At 30.0% G+C, this 18,802-nt stretch overlaps 2 protein-coding genes and 1 pseudogene across 3 annotated transcripts in view; 2 read left to right on the top strand and 1 right to left on the bottom strand.

Annotated features, from left to right (window-relative positions):
* Positions 1–18,802, bottom strand: part of LOC125812623 (acetyl-CoA acetyltransferase, cytosolic 1-like) — a 220,974-nt gene that overhangs the window by 119,920 nt on the left and 82,252 nt on the right. The window lies entirely within an intron of this gene.
* Positions 1–18,802, top strand: part of LOC125812638 (uncharacterized) — a 119,755-nt gene that overhangs the window by 85,749 nt on the left and 15,204 nt on the right. The gene's annotated exons all lie outside the window — the stretch shown is intronic.
* On the top strand, positions 10,301–11,342 carry LOC125812665 (phospholipase A(1) DAD1, chloroplastic-like; annotated as a pseudogene).

The following is an 18,802-nucleotide window of genomic DNA, read 5'->3' as shown; positions in this document are numbered from 1 at the left end:
TTATTAAGAAAAAATAAATATAGTTTTCTTAGTTATGCTTATTTCTAAGTTTCACTTCTTCCTTCCCTTCCATTAGATAGTCAAGCTCAGTTTTCAACTTTTTTTTTCTTAAAAAATAAGAGCGAGACTTTCATAGTAAAGGGAGAGACGAAGTCTAGTAACACAACATCATGATTTAGCCTAGCCTTGACAAGCAGTTCACCGTTTCACATGACAGAACCCATCACAGCAGAGGAAGTCTAGCACCCCTATATACTCATATCTCGACTTGACAACCAAAATTGCGAAAAAATGGAAATTTATAGATCAATGGTGGGGATGAGCGCCCATGTGTACGCCTAACCTTCAGCCACCCCTTAATGGCACTAATAAGCACACAAGACGCATAGGTATAGGGATGCATGTTTGACAAGGCACTAATAAAAGAAGGAAAAAGGGTCTGATATACCCCTCAACTTTACCATTTGAAACTAATATGCCCCTTGTTATCAAAGTGGCATTTATACCCTTATCGTTATACAAACGACTCACATATACCCCTGCCGTTACAAAATGAGCTCACATATACCCTTCATTTAACGGAAGTGAAAAAAATTAGTTTTAAATTTATATTTTTGACTTTTAATTTTCTTAAAAATTATTGAGGGGTATATATGATTCTTCTAGCAAAATTCAAGGTATATTTTAATCTTTTTCATACATAAATTATTATTTGACTTCTTTGATTATAATTATTTGAGTTTCTTATTCTTATTTTATTTTTTTCTTTCATATCTTAGTGTAAAGAAAAAAATTTAAAACTATTTTTTTTGTGGCTATATTATAATTTAAAACTATTTTTTTTGTCTATACTGTAATTTAATTTTTGTATTTGAAGAAAAAAATTTGGTCAGCTATAATAAGTTTTACAAGTGAAACATAAATAAATTTGACGATCAAAATAATAAATTCAAATTAGTCATTGAAACAAAAAAAAGTAAAAAAAAATATGTTTGATGAGGATTAAATATACTCATATGAGATTTTTTTTTTTAAAATAATAAAAAGTTAAACTAAAATTAATTTTTTTCATTTCCGTTAGAGGAAAAGGGTATATGTGAGTCACTTGGATATGAGTAGGGGTATATACGAGCCACTTTCATAAAGAAGGATATATCAGCTCTAAATGACAAAGTTGAGGGGTATATCAAACCCTTTTCCTTTCAAAGAAATAGTTCTTTAATATGAGGGTTTATATATAGTTGAAAATAATTACTACTATTTTGTCTTAAATTTCTAAAGCAACACTTATTTTTGGACAACTTTTGTTAATATAAGTAATACTTAATTTAAAATAATTTTTTTATTAAAATAACACTTATTTTGAAACGAAAAATTATATATACAAACTGCTTTACAATTATTGCCCTTGTTGAAAGTCGAGACTAATTTTTAATGTACAAGAAATGCTTACCTAATGATGTACGTGCATGTGATGTGGACATCCATATCTTAAGAAGCAATATTCTTTTATAAACCTTAAGAAAAAATTTATGTGATTTATGGATGGTGTAAATAAGTGTGTCGTCATCTTTAGTTGGTTAAAACAATTTAAAAAAATTATTTTCTAATAAAATAAATTCTTTAAAAAAAGATAACATTTCTTTTAATGAAATTAGGGAAAAAGTTAAGCAAAACAAATTTCACCAGTGACTTTTCAAGAAAAAGTAAATACAACCTTAGTACCTTTATTTCTGATGTGAACGATTTGTTTTGAGTTGTTTCGTTCACACCCTCTAACACATATCACCCCTATCCTCTGTTTCCGCTCACCCTCCCCACCACCCTCACATCCTACCCCTACCCCCATCTCAAATTGTATTTTTGTAGTTTATATTTTAGAACCAAGTAAGTCACTAACACGATTTGTGATGAGAAGGTTTGAGTCCCTTTCACATGTTTAACTAAATATTTCGGATTCATGCTTTTAAAAATAAAAATAAAATTGTTATGATCATCTTCTTTAAAAATGAGTCTTGTAATAATTGTGATCTAAATTTAGTTGGATTTCAATTATACAAATACCATTCATCGAATAGAAAATTAAATAAATCAATAAATTATATAAATATTTTTAAAATAATATGTTTTATTTACATATAAAGGAAACATTAATTTTTCATGAAAGTATTTTACCTGAAAATGATTATGCGAGAATTGCATGTTAGAGATGATATGTAAATGGGGTGACCATTTTAAGTTGATATGTAATTCAAATCGACCCTAGAAATCGTGACAAAAATACAAAATTAATGTGGCAAACATTGACTTGGCATTGATATTTCAAGACATTAGGCATGAGGCAAAGAGTTGGCACATTTAATTAAAAGGCCAAGATAAGGCAGAGACACAACTATGACGTGTGTGGGAGTGGTGCGCTTGACGGTCAGTGGCGGAGCCAGATAGGACCTAGGGAATTTATCCGAACTTTTTTTAAATAAAAAGTTATATGATTTATATATGGTTAAAATTATTTTATGTGTATATACACTACTAAAAAAAACTAATTCCCCATTAAAATTTTCCATTGAAAAAAAGTATTTATGGGCTTTTTTCACGAATATTCTGATTGAATCGATCAATGAGAGAAAAAAAACATTCAGTTACTAGTTCAAATATTTCAATGAAAATCTATTTTTCACCATGTGTTTTTTCAATGAGGTGGTTCGATGATAATAGAATGAGAAAAGGATAATACATATATTTGACCTTAAACTTGGCTTCAAATTTTAACTTTGACCTCCAACTTTCATAGTGCACAAACAAGCACTTTAACTATCCAACCTTTTAATAAATAAACACGCGATTTTTGGAGCTAAGAGCGTGAAATGCAATCGCTGCCACGTGTATTAGTGAGCCACTCAATGGCTGCCAACTAATTAAACACTTTACACGTCCATTTTAGAACTAAAAAAAAAATAAAAATTAATTAAGGGTAGAGTTGTCATTTCAGCATTTTTTTCACTGTTGTGTGCCTAAAAATTACTTCTCACTCGCGCAAAATGCGTGCACGTCACGCATTTTGCCAGATAAGACACGCGTGTTTATTTATTAAAAGGTTGGATAGTTAAAGTGTCTATTTGTGCACTTTGAAAGTTGGAGGTCAAAGTTAAAATTTATGTTTACTTTTTCATATTTTAAAATTTATTAATGAAAATTCTGACTGATCTGTCACGATTCACGACTTGGCAATAGGCGCACGCACATGAGCAAGCAACACACCTTGACATGCCAAACACATTGGTGGTTACCAAATCCATGTCATGCACAAGTCAAGCCGCACTTGGATGGTTGAGCTTTGTGGCGCAGGGGCGGTTTGTGTTTTCTAGTTTTGGGTTGTGTCAACTACATTAGGTAGATTGTGGCTAAGTGGACCAAATGTCCTAGTTATGTTATATCACACCAAATTATATATATATATATATAACATCCTTTGTTAGTGACATTTTAATATTATTATAAATATAGCTTTGCGTTGCTACATTGTGTGTGTTGGTTATTTGTCTAGTAACTTATGTAACCTCTAGACTATTCATTGTAAAAAGAATTTTCTTCTCTATAAATAGTGATGGTTTGATCTTCCTTTGTTTTGAGTACAAGAAAATAGAATCGTGAAAGAGAGTTCTTATTAGTTGAAGGGAGGTGTTCTTTTTGTGGAGATTTGAACTCAACACTTGCCTGTTTGCTGAGTTATATTTTGTGAATTGATCATAGTATCCTCGAAAGGACAAGTCAAAAAGACTACTGCTGGACCGGCGAAAAACATTTGTTGCAGTGAGCTTGAATCTCCTTAAAGAGAGCGAGATATCTTCCACTTATCGTGAAGATAATTATTTTCTCCATTTTTATTTTCAATTATAATTTGTAATATGTAATTTTTAAAAACATCCTTTACTTAAAGAGGAAAAATCTGAGCGACACTAATTAGTTTGTGTTTGAACATGCAATATGAAGCGGTAATTTTAAATCAGTATTTGAACATGCATGAAGAAATTATCCGTACAATGTAAAAGAATTATATTAGAGAAGAACTAGTTAGTACTATTATTTACTAACTTGTTTATGAATAATGATTTGCTCATCTAATAAGATTATATCCAAATTAAGGAAATTTCGGTAGTTTCCACAACTTGTTGGGATTTCATGTTTATGAAAAAAAAGTACAAACTGATTTAAAAAAATCTAAATTACATATTCAAACAAAACTTTAACTTCAAATCATAATTTTATACCACATATATATGCGTGTACTCGAGTTGATACCATCCTTGTGCATTTGCAAAAACAATGGTTAAGCAAAGCAAATATACAAACTAGAAAATGCAAAATGGAAGTTGACAAAAAGGGGAGAGAAGGAATCGAGTCCTTATTGAATTCCCACCCCACAGAATTGCTCGGATGGTAAACATCTTTACCTTCGGTCTTAAATTTATGCATTCGAATTACCAATGAAGCAAAAAGGCGTAACTTCTAAGGAAGAGTACTAAAAAGAATGACCTTAATTTCTTGAACTTAGGTAAAAGTCTCTGACAAGTGAAGACGTGAGGTCTTATAAGTCTTATAATCAGGTCATGCTAATTCCATATCAATGGATCAGTATTGAGAAGCATGTACTTGGATGGTTGTTTTTAATTAGGCAAACATCTTGATTGTCTTTACAATCTTACCTCCTTTAGTACTGAGCGGTCATGTGAAAGTCTTAGCAAGTGATTCAAATTCTTTTCCTCTTGAGGATGAAACTTATCCCGGCCTCAACGCTCCACAATTAGTAGTGTAGTAAAGAAACCAACTTCGAAACTTACCTTATTAAAATATTAAAAAATAGATAGTCTAGATTTCTTCTTATATTTAAAACATATTATATCCTTGTGAAATATTTATTTTTATAAATACAGTATCACTGTATCAAGAGTATTAATGATATCTTATGTTGCTGCATTTTTCTAAATGTCTATTTCATTTCAAATAAATTCACATTTATTTTGTCACGCCTCGAGCCTACACTCCGGACGTGGCTGGCACTCGAAGACCATTGTTGGCCCCAAGCAAACCATTGGCCTGACTTACTTACTCAGCGGAATACTTAAACTTCAGAAACAACCTCAAATAAAGAACTTATGAAAAATCTTAGAATGTCTTTAAAAATAGCATTCAAACTAGCCAAAATGGCTACTCAAGTCTCATAGCAAAACATCTGAAATACAAAGCTAACATACTCATAACTAATTGTCTGACTATCTATGAAACCTCTAAAACAACTGAGATGGATGTTGGGACAAACCCCACAACATCCTAAAGAACTGATAATAAACTGAAAGCAATAAAAGGGATCCTCTGGAATACAAAGAGGCTCACCAACATACTTTGAACTGCTCATTGGATCAACAATGTGCTGGATGCTGATCCTAGTTACTTGCGTCTGCATCATAAGACGATGTAGGCCAACTGACATCAGTACATGAAATGTACGAGTATGCGAGTTGGAATGCTAAACACAACATAGGTTTGAAAAGAATCTGAAAGAAACTAAAGAACTTACCTGGCTCAACACAACTCAACATAACTGAACTCATTTCAATATAAAACAATTTAAAACATGTGCAATATAAAGAAAAGTTGTTTCAAAACATGATGCCAACTTTGTGTGTATGCAAAGATAAATATAACTCTGAGATGTATGTAAAAATACAAATAATCTGATGTATATAAAAATACAAAATACTGTTGTGGGAGTTTCTCTAACCGACAAACATCACTTAAGAGCTATAGTGATGATACAACACTTTACCTCACGCTGCCAAGGACCATCTTATACCTTGCCAAGGGTATAGAACCTAACTCACCAAGTGGATCCACTAGTCTATGCTAAAAAGCATTAAATGATTCATCTAAAAAGTATGACCCTTTTCTACCCATGATGGCTACATGGTTTATGGGGGTTGTGGGTTCTTTGAACGCTCCCCTATATCGGTGTTCAATACTACTCCCAAAATATGATACTAGCTCTTTATGTTTAAAAACATACTTCTTTCTATGGTTTGAGATAATTGCTCAAAAACTTAGCTCAAAGACTATCTTGGAAATCAAGGTTTCCTCTCTTGCTTTATTGTGAAAGCATTTATTATTTAACTAAAAACTAGCCCAAAAGGCTCTTTAATGAAAAACTAGCTCAAAGGCTCTTTTGGAAATCTCAGTTTCCATTCTTATTTAAATGTGAAAACATTTTAAACTCTTTTGGGAATACATAGTCCTCATATACTTTTGAAGAAATGAACTTCAACTTTACTCTTTACTCAACTCAAACTCAAGTCTTAAAACAAAGTTAAAACATTTGTAAAAGACTTTTGGAAAACTTTATGAACTTCTCTTGACTTGACTCTTGACTTTCCTTAAATTGAATTTATGGATTAAAGGATCGTAATTTGTGATAGGAAAGATCTCATGATGTTTAGGAATGAATTTAGATAGCTAAACATGAGAAAAAAAAATCAAAATTTCACTATCTGAGGGTGGGTCCGCGACGCGGAGAAACATTTAAATTTTGGTTTCGAAAATAACTTTTTGAGGCAGAACGGTACGTGACCGCTCCGCTCCACGAAATAACTTTTCCCATAACTGGGGAGTGGGTCCGCGACGTGGAGGCATGTCCAGATTTTGACCGACGAAATTTCTTCTTCGTTTTCCAGCTCTAAACCCTCTAAACTCCATGGGTCATTTCCCCAAACACTTAGAATCGATTATATGTTCAAAGTACATCAGATTCTACTCAAAATCAAACCTAAAATCATGAATTCGGATCAAACAACTCCGCCACAATTTCAATGAATCAAGAAATTAATAGAACTTCAACAAACCCATCAAGAACTCAATTTCTGAGCTTTCAAGAACTTAAATTCGCTAAAATAAAGCATGATTGGTGTGTGGGTGCACTAACCCAACGCTATGTGATCTCACATACCTTGTAGGGATCACCCCGACGAAATCCACAAGCTAAACTCGATGAACTTGACGATTTCCTTGCTTCTCCTTCTCTTTTCTCCTCTTCTTTCCTCTTCTCTAAAACCCTAACTCTTTTCCAAAAGTGGTAAAACTAACCAAGTTCAGTTTAGACCCTTAATTAATTCACTTAAAACGAATTTAATTAATTGGATAAGGAAAAGACTGAAATACCTTTCAAAAATCCGGATTGGACATTTCCTTATTTGAACAGCCCAACTTCCAATGGCCGTATCTCACTCATACAAATTCGGATTCACGTAATCTTGGCGGCGTTGGAATGATCGTTCCAAGAGCTTCCCAATCATACCTGGAAGTACACTTAACTCATTCTGATCTAGGAGTTATGTCTATTTGAAGTTGACCAAAACTCACTATTTCCTAACTTAAGTAAAATTCCAAATTTTTCCTTCTTTCCAAAAATGACTATTTCCAATTATTGGTTTCTTCCTATTTATTTCAAATTGCGGGATGTTACAAATTTCGTTAAATAAAATTTCTTCTATTATATTATTATGCTAATTAGCTCAAAAGAACGAATCGGATATTTCCTTAATATTCCATTTGTCTCAAATTATTTATCGTAATTATTTAATACACAAGTCTCTTAATTAGGAAATATTCCACCTTAGCTTTTGGGGTTCTTATTCCTACTATGTAATATTGTATATTTGAACTCACTACAATGGATCAACCTACTTCTGAGATGAATTTATCGATTGAACTAGATTTTACTGGCTCTTAATTTACCATGCTACCGAGTTTTGAGCAGACGGAACCATTCAACGATGGTGAGATACCTTCATAGAAAGTCAAGTTGTAGAAAGATAGAACATGGCCAGAACACATATTGAAGAAAGAAGATGTATAGATGAGAGGTAGTTTCCTTTGTGTGTTTTTGGTGTTATTAATAAAGAAGTTAACCGATTAGGGTTGTGGCGAACATAGTCGAAACTAGAATTTCAATTTTATTGCTTTTGAATTTTATAATGACGATTATAAGTAATAATAATGAGTTTAAAATTTATACATATTTAATAAATTTATTAATATAAATAGATTATTAATTTGAGCAAAATCTACTAAGTTCGACTGAATTTCATGCAGACTGCTAGTTGTCTAGCTCCCCCCTACTGATAGAGTGGTAAAGTACTCTTTCATCCTTCCTTATAGGTCTCGTGTTTGAGCAGAGTCGGAACCACTTTACCCTTCGTCGAAAATTATATCGTGTACATAATTTAAATGTTAGCTATTACGAGTGTATATTTAATTTTTGCACACCCTTAACACAACTAAGAAGAAAACTCGCAAAACCTTCACCAAACTCCTGGCTCCCCCACTAGGTTCAAGTCCTCCTAAGTACGAAATTATTTTTTATTAGGTAGCATCTTACTCTCAACATAAAAAATTTCGATATGAATTCAAATTTAATAAAAAAAAAATCGATCCTACCAATGTGGACTGTGCCGGAATATGGTCGGAAAATAAATGAGTTATAATACGTACGTTGTTTATTTTACTCGTTTTCTAATAATTCCTATAGTTGATTATGTCAAAATTATTATGTCTAGAATGTTGTCTGCTGACTTGTCAATACTTCCAATTGGCCGAATAATTTTCTGTCGGAAAATCATGAATTTTTGAGTTTTCGTCATTAATTATTATTGTTTTATCGTATTTTTAAAAAAAAATTATCAATAAATTTTATTTAGATATTTTATGGAGTAATTTATTTTAATTGAGCAATTGAATATATAATAAGTTATTTTTATTAGATATTTTCAATTTAAATTTTTGAAAATATTTTACACTTATTTTCAAGTGTCTGTTAGGTAATAATTAAGTTGAACATATAAATATTTCATCTCATTTAATTATCACTGCAACAAAAGAAACTTTTAGCGGCAATAAATATACATATTAATAATGAGTACTAAAGTTTTTACCGGCATTAGTTAAGTGCCATTAGATCCAATGTCGCTAAAGTCTTTAGAGACATATACAAAGAGTGTTAATTGCCGCTAAAAATACAAATTTAGCGGCAATTGATCTATTGTCATTAATTAATTGTCCCTAAAGATCATTTTAGATGTAGTGTATATATATATATCAATCTCAATTTTAGAACATGCCTGTAATTTTTCTTTTATTGAGATAATTGTGGGGCACGCCACATGATTATTTCATGAGATACTTGTTACCCTCATACCAACAACAAGTTTCAGTTAACTCCGTTCACAAAGATTATGTTGAACATGACTGAGGTTTAATTATACGGCTTATAATTTAGACTAATGCATAACTAAAGGAGATATATTTTAAGTAGTTAACTAATTATTTGTGTAATGAATGCTTGAGAATACGTAAAAAATTCTAAAATTTGAGTTCGAAATGTTTAATAGGAACACTTTAATTATCACGTGTTCGTGATGTGCTAACTCAATCGAAATATATCATAGCTCGAATGTCTAAATAAAATTGACCATCATAATCAATGTATTTCGTAATTTTTTTTATTTTATATATTTCCTTTTCGATCTATCAAGAATGAATACACTTTCTTATATTAAAAAGCTATTTTTAAAAAAACTTTTAGGTTTTTTATTTCATATTTAATTAATGACATGTTCTTATCATCACCATGACATATTAAAGACTACATTTTCAAAGGTTTTTTTTTTTTTCATATGTAATAAAATTCATCTTTCTTTTTTCTTCTTACTTAAATTTTGTCCTCGATCGAACACTATGGTTATAAAAAAAAAAGTGAAAAATAAGTCTTGGACCAACGTTTTTTAATTTGGTAATATAATACCTATCATATAAAAACTTAATGCACCGTCCGCCTCCAAATATTTTCTATCATATAATATATAGTCTTTCACGTAATATTCTCCCCTCTACCCCACCACCCACTATATATATACACCTCATTTTAGTTTTGTACTTTGGTACAACTATAAATACCTTTCATTTTGAGTGCAGCCAAAATGTAATAATTAAGTGAAAGTATATGCATTTTAATATTATAACTCCACAAAAAAGAGCCTCAATATTTTCACTCATGATCATGAGGCTCTCAAATGGAACTATTTACAAATCAAATTGCAACATTATGGGATTGATACTCCCTATTTCAAAGTGTTCTACATTGAGCACTAAACGACTTGAAGCTCGTAGATTCAAGATCACGAGCTCGTGGAACTCGGAGTTCAACCACTGCTCTGTTGGAGACAAAGCAGTGGTTGAACTCCGGGACCGGTGGATGGAGTTCCAAGGGATTAAAAATTGGGAAGGCTTGCTTGATCCGCTTGATGATGATCTTCGTAAGGAGATCTTGAGGTATGGGAAATTCGTCGAAAGCAGCTTATCGCTGCTTTGACTTTGGCATGTCATCACCCTCGTATGCCACTTGTCTTTATCCTAAGAGTTCGATGTTGACAAATTGTGGACTAGACAAGACCGGTTACAAGGTGGTCAAGAACTTGTACGCCACATGTGTGGTCCAAATGCCACGATGGACTAAAAAAGACGTTCCCCCAACCTAGCGTCTCCACGATGCAGCTGGATCGGTTATGTGGCCGTCTGCGACGACGCGAAAGAGATCACCAGGCTCGGGCACCGCGACGTTGTGACACTTATCGGGGGTACCGCCACCTCATCTGAATGGCTCGAGAATTTACGCTCCACGTTGACTTGCTTACCAGATGACATGGCGACATCCAACGAAAATTACGATCAACCCATGGTACAAAGTGGACTCTTGAGCTTATACACCAACAAACACCCAATGAGACCAAAGTTTGCAAGACACAATTAGAGAAGAAATTGGCAAGATTCTTGATAAATATAGTGATGAGGCATTAAGTATAACTATCACAGGGCATAGTCTTAGTGCTGCCCTTGCAACATTAACAGCGTGTGATATTACTACAAAATTTAGTAACGCACCCACAGTGAGTGTTGTATCATTTGGAGGGCCTAGAGTTAGAAACAAAAGTTTTCGATGCCAATTAGAGAAAAGCGGTACAAATGTTCTCCGAATTGTCAACTCCGACGATCTTGTTACAAAAGTTCCAGGGTTCGTCATCCATGACGATATTGATGACGTGGCAGAAAGAGGGACTACTCACATGGCGTCCATGAGGATGCCAAGTTGGCTACAAAAGTGCATGGAGGATACCCAATGGGTGTATGATGAGGTAGGCAAGGAACTTAGATTAAGTAGTAAAGGGGATATTGCCACGTGTCACGATCTCAAGACATATTTACACTTGGTAACACTTATGAAAAATGTGCAGCTTTAGTTTGGAATAAATAAATAAATTCCAAAACGATTGAAAAAATCAATATTTGGTTTGGTTTGGTTTGGTTTAAAGTTTGAAAATCGATACTATTTGGTTTGGTTTTAGTTTTACTAAAAACAAACCACAAAATAACCAAATCGAACTGGAGAAATTAATATGTAAATTTTATAATTATTTATATATTATTCATAAATAAAATACAAATATTTTGTTAAATTTTAATTAACATAAGTCTTTAAGTTTACCATTTTTTCAAGCCCAACACTTAAATTTTGGCCTTACTATTATAACCCTAATTTCAATTGTATCAAAATCAATTACTTAGTCTTTACCTACCCAACCTCACATAAGATAGTCACACTATTTTTCTTAATTGAATCACTTTGTTCGTGTAATAATAAATCTAGTGTTGCTTAACTGAACACACAATAGGTTCTGTGGATTGTTCATGTATTAGGTGTCCGTGTCTATCGAGATTCGTATGTCCTAAAAAAAATTATTACTTTCAAACCAAAAAAAATCAGAAAAAACCGAATCAAACTGACGATTATTTTTTTCATTTGATTTGATTTGATTTTAAAAAATTAAAAATCGACTAGATTGATTTAATTCTAATTTTAACCAATAAATTATAACAAAAACTTTGACAAATTTAAAAATGGGCAAATAGTGACATGACATTGATATTCAAGACATTAGGCAGACACAACTAAGACGTGTGGGGGAGCAGTGTCTTGACATCTTGGGCAAAGCCAAGTAGAACCAACGATTTATTTCGAATTTTTTTTCGATTAAAAATTATATTATTTATGTCTATACTTTATTTTAAAAAAATACTTTTTTTCCATTAATTGAAATTTTCCATTGAAAAATGTTCATTGACTATTTGTAAGATATTTTGATTAAATCTGTGAAAAGTAAAAATGTTTAGTCCAACATTTTAATGGAAATCTACCATGCATTTTTTTAGAGCTGGTTCGGTGGAAATGAGATTGAATCATATTTTATAGTACAATTTTTTCAATGATTCGCGGTGGAAAATGTCTCTATTTCCCATAGTGATATGTAGTAGATGTTGAACCTCTTTTTAACTTTTTTATATATTTATCTTTTCATATTTTTAAACTTCTTGATAAAAATTCAGACTCCGTCACTATTCACGACTAGGCAACGGCGCTAGATCAGGCTATCAAACATTGCCAAACACATTGATAGTTACTAGACTCATATTGTGTTCTAGCTTTAGGTGACATGAGTTTTGAAATGTTTTGAATGGCTAAGCATTTTTGGATTGATTGTCAAGTACATTAGATAAAATTATTGTGTTTAAGTGGGACCAAATTAAATGTCTTATATATGTATGGCAAGTGTCAAACTATGAGACCATATATATATTACTAGGTAATTGCCCGTGCTATGCACGGGCACGGGCCCAATAATATAAATGGTATGTTTTGGGGCTAATAACGGAGATTTTGAAGCGATTGTTTGCGTGGATAAAGGAATAAGTTTTTTTATCACAAACTTGTACTTTATAATAATATCCCCATACAAGATTTTTGAAATATTTTATGTTGTCAATTATCATGATTTATAGTATTTTTACGATAGATTTACTTAAAGAATGAGTGGAAATTTTTGTATTTTTTTTCAAAACATATTTTATGTTGTCAATTATCATGATTTATAATATTTTTACGCATTTTTTAAATATAAAAAACCCAAAAAAAAATAAGACAAATAAATTAAAATGGACCCAATATATATTATTTTTGTTGTCTCAATTTATGTCACACAAATAAAATTTGGAGAGTCATCCAAATTTTAATTTATTTTTTTAAAAATGTTTTAAGTTATTAATTATTGTGATTTATAATATTTTGATGTAACTTTCAAATAACCAACATTACTGGTCACTTTGTCCTAATTTATGTGATATGGATAAAATTACAAAATTAACTCTTTTAAAATGTCTTTTAGATATTTTAAGTTGTTAATTATTATTATTTATAATACTTTTTTGATAATTTTAAAATGATATGTGTTATTTTTTCTGTCCTAATATATGTGAGCCTGAAAGAATTCTGAGAGTGAACCTATTTTATTATATAACTTTTAAATATTTTAAATTGGTAATTATTGTAATTTTTAATGCTTTTTAAGTCATTTGTAAATGATATATGTTGCTTCCTTTGTCCCATTTTATATAGTATAAATAAAATTCCCGAAACCAACTAAAATTTTAATATATTTTAAAAAATATTTTAAATTATTAATTATTGCAATTTATAATATTAAAAAAAAAAGTACAAAACTTGTATCAGCCTAAAAAATGACCACGATAATTTGAAGCCTACAGAAAGCAATATGGTTGTACGTAATTTTTAAATACTTAATATATATTATTCCACTTGTCTGAATATATGTAGCATTGATAAAATTCAAGATTCAATCAAATGTTGTTAAATGTTAACATTTATAATACATTTTACGTAGTTTTCAATAATTTCACATTAAACAATACATATTACTACTTTTGTCTCATTTTATGTGACATTGATAGATTAATTTTAACAATCAGTCAATTTATTTTTTCTATTTTTTTAATAAATATTTTAAGTGGTCAAAATCACGATTTATTGTATTTTATACATAATTTTTAACGATAGATTAATTTCAAGAATTAATCGAATTTTTTTATATGTATTTATTTTTGAAATATTTTATGTTGTCAATTATCACGATTTATAGTATTTTTACGCAATTTTTAAATATAAAAAAAATTAAGACAAATAAATTAAAATGGACGCAATATATGTTATTTTTGTTGTCTCAATTTATGTGACACAAATGAAATTTGAAGAGTCATCCAAATTTGCATTTTAAAAAAAAATGTTCTAAGTTATTAATTATTGTGATTTATAATATTTTTATGTAACTTTAAAATAACTTACATTGCTGGTCACTTTGTCCTAATTTATGTTATATGGATAAACTTACAAAATTAACCATTTTAAAATGTCTTTCAGATATTTTAAGTTGTTAATTATTATTATTTATAATACTTTTTTGGTAATTTTGAAATGATATGTGTTATTTTTTCTGTCCCAATATATGTGACCTGGATAGAATTTTGAGAGTCAACCTATTTTATTATATATCTTTTAAATATTAAATATTTTAAGTCAGTTGTAAATGATTTATTATATTATATTATATATATATATATTATATTTATTTCTACTATATAATAAAAGGGGTTTTATTATGATATTATATATTATATAAACTCCCTTTTATTATATAGTAGAAAAATAAATATATATTATATATATTATATAGTAGAAAAATAAATATATATTATATATATTATATAGTAGAAAAAATGATTTATTCTATTATATATTATATAGGGAGTTTATGATGGGACACATAGAATGTCCCATGATAAACTCCCTCTTATATAATAGTAGAAAATAATGATAGATATAAGGGTGAACCCATGCCCCCTTAAGTTGGCACCAATTTTCACTTAGACACCTCAACTCAGCTTTGTTCATTTTAGACACCTTATGTCATATCCCGCTATGTCATTTTGACACTTTTTGTTGACATGTCATAGAGAGTGTAATACACTCATTACCAGCGCGTGAAAGGCTTATTTAAATATATTTTTTTCATTTTCTTCCTCATTTTTCAGCCATAATCTCCCAAAACTTAAAACTCCTTATATGGAGAACTAAATTTGTTAATGCTACAGCCAAAAAAAAAAATGAATTTGAACCCATGGACTTATAATATAATGATATAATAAAAATTAAAAGAAAACAATATGAAGACCCCTGCTATCGTAAAGAAGAAGAAAAATGGAAAGTCATGAATTCATGAATAATCTCAAATTAGATTTGAGTAGTGGTATGTGTGGGTTTATTATTCTATTCGAGAAGATGATGTGGGTGGGGAAGGGGTTGGGGTTAGGGTGGGTAGAGGTGGAGAAGACGATGGGTGGATGGGGGAAGAGTAGAGAAAACTCAGGGGTCGGGGTGGGTGGGGTTTGGTTTTTTTATGTTTTAAGTCTTTTGGGCAAAAATTTCACGTGTCATTCACTCATTGGTCACTTCTTTTTTGTACTAAAAATCATTATTTGAGAATTATTTTTTATATATATGCCACATGTCTTTATTTAATTCGTCATTTTGACATGTCATCGGTGAGTGTATTACAAACACTTTATATATTTGACTGATAATTAAAAAAGTGTCAAAATGTCACAATGGACCATGACATGAGGTGTCTAAAATGAACAAAACTTAGTTAAGGTGTCTAAGTCAAAGTTGGTGCCAACTTTAAGGGGCTACCGATGGGTTCAGCCTAGAAATAATAAGTTTACTATTTTAACGCTACTAATTGATAGGATCCTAAATATTTTTAGTCACTATATTTTTTAAAATAATTAACTCAATATTAATAAATTAAATGTATGATAGAAAAAAATATTTTGTCTCTTTCTTGATTTATCAAAAATGACAAGTAAAAAAGAGAAATTAAATTAAAAAATATTTAGCAAGTAAATAGGAATACAGAGAATAATTTTAAATGTATTTTGAGCAGCTTTGATCCTTAAAAATTTCAAAGTAAGTCAAATATCATAAATAGATAAAAAAAAATATTATAGCAACTTTCACATATAACAAACATAAAAATCATATTTATATGTTATAGCTATAGTTTACATAATTGCGCTCCATAACAAATTTTATGTTTGCTATAAAGCTTTTGATTTGTATAATTCGATAGATATATCCAAATTTATACAAATTGTTCAGTTTTGTATAAATTCATTTATATATTGTAATTGAGAAAATGACCAAAATGAACCTTGATGTATAGGGTTTGAACTTTCTTGGTCCTTTATATATATATTACCTTATTAGTCGGGTTCGCAAAGCGACGCCCGGAAACCACGGTAAAAAAAAATAAAAAATATATATTACCTTATTGAAATAGTCCTTAATGTTTATAAAAAGAGGATTATTTTGGTATTTTAACCCTAAAACTATCTAAGCAAGTGAATATTTTGTTAAATTTAACTGTGGGTTCCACAAATTGCCACATGGCAGACCCCTTCTCCATCAATCTTCTTTCTTTTGCTGCATTTTTCAATTGATTTATTCTTCTCTCCATTACATTCTTCTTCGATCTCTTTTAAATCAAATTTACCAAAAAAAAATTGACACACATAAATCTATTCAAATTTCAAATCATAGTTTAAGATTATATTTTCCACCTTTATCCATCCTATTTTCACCCTTTAATGTTAACATCAGAACAAAAAATAAATACATAAAAAAAATTAGTCTTAAAAAGGGCAAAAAATAATAATCTATATTCTTCGCATAGATTTTTTCGACAAAAAGGAATAGTTAGTTTAAAACTTGAAAAATGGTTGGCTTATGGAGATCTCTTAGGAGAAGGAATGGAGTTTTTTTTTTAAAAAATCTAATTTACTTATGGCATATTTGTTTTAATATACTCATTTCTTTTCTTCGTTTGTATAAGAATCGGAGTTGCTAGAAACTATTGTTTTAGATAAAAATTAAGAAATCAGTGTAATATGTATTTTTTTATAAGACAGGTGGGTCATGGGTGGACTGAAATTGGAGCATCACCTCTAATGGTGAAAGAAAGAAGATTGAGGGAGAAAGAATTTGTGAGGTGTCAATTTTTGTGGGACCCACCGTTATGTTTAACAAAATTTTTCACATGTATAGTTAGTTTTAGGGCTAAAGACCAAAATGAACATATTTTTCTATACATTAAGGACTTTTCAATAATGTGATATATATAAAGGACAAAAAATGTTCAACCCATGTACATCAAGGATCATTTTGATCATTTTCTCCATTGTAATTTGTATAATAAGATATGCATTTGTATAATTATAAGTGTATAGGACGGAAATATATGTATTTGTATTTGTATATACATTTTTCTCTCGTTTTATACAAACACAAACGCATTTTATACATTTGTATACCAAATAGGTAATTGTATACCGAAAATGACTAATTGTATACCGAACCAAATGGCAAAAAAATGAGATGTTTGCTACGAATTACAAATAAAATAAATTATGGCTAATTTTTTGAAATAGATTGCTATTTCATACAATTTTCCCAAAAAATAATACTCCCTTCGTTCAGTTTTATTTGTCATTTATTACTAAAATATATTTTTACTTTTACTTGTCATTTTTGACATATCATATTTTACTCTCAGCATTAAATACTTATTTTTCAAATCATTTTCTAAGACCTCATTTAATATGGGCTAGTTTGGTGAAATACTTATATCATTAATTATTTTATTAATGGTGTGTCAAGTCAAACTGTGACACGTAAAAGTAAATAGAGGGAGTATAAATTACCCAACACACTACGAGCCTGTTTGAATTAGGGGTGGACGTTCGGTTCTTCAATTCAGTTTTTATCAAACTTCGATTCGATTCTTCGAATTTAGAAAAGTGTGCACCGTACACCAAATCAAACTAATTCGGTTCGGTTCGGTTCTATTTTTCTACTTCAATTCAGTTTAATTCGGTGTTTTTAAAATGATTTTTTGGTGCGAACGAAAAGTAAAATGAGGACAAAATCAAAGTATAAGATACTTAAAATTTAAAAGTATGTTAAGAAATGATGTGTCTCGCCATAGAACACTTATCGTGCTAACTAAAAGACTATATTTAACTTTATCAAGAACATTGTGCCTTCAACTACTTCTCGAAAAAAACAAAGACGAAGACGAATTCCTTTACATAACGTACATTGATAAAAATATATTTTGGTTCCTTGTGAAAACTAATATTTGAAGTTAACTATTGAATTGTACATTTGTTGCTACTTTGATTTGTTCATGATTAATTTAATTGTTAGTTGACTTTTTATGTTTAGTTAAGAGCATGCCTATATATGTATATAATTTTATTTTTAATTTTTTCTTATTTTTTTAATATAAGTTTGGTTCTTCAGTGCACCGAAGTTCTGAGACCCTTAAATCGAACACCGAATCGAATAATCAAACTTTCAAAAAAATACATCGATACCGAATCAAAAAATCGAAGAACAGAATTAGTTCAATTCGGTTCGATTTTTCAGTTTTTCGGTATTTATGCCCACCCCTAGTTTGAATTGGCTAAAAAAGTACTCCCTCCATTTCAAATTAATTGAATTGTTGAAGTGTTTCACGTCCTTTAAGAAAAGAAGATTAAGACATAAATTAAACATAACTTTCCATTTTTACCCTTATTAATTGTCAAATTTATGATTAAATAATTAAACATTAATTATAATAACTAATTTCAATACTAACTAATGAAAATAAAATTGGAAAAATATTCTAAAAGTAGTCTTAAAGATGGAACAATTAAGTTAATTTAAAAAATGAAAAATGTCTCAATAATT

This window comes from Solanum verrucosum, unplaced genomic scaffold, assembly GCF_900185275.1.
Source record: "Solanum verrucosum unplaced genomic scaffold, falcon-dt-bn FXZP01000275.1, whole genome shotgun sequence".
Classification (NCBI taxonomy): Eukaryota; Viridiplantae; Streptophyta; class Magnoliopsida; order Solanales; family Solanaceae; genus Solanum; species Solanum verrucosum.
This window is presented reverse-complemented; position numbering and strand designations above follow the sequence as displayed.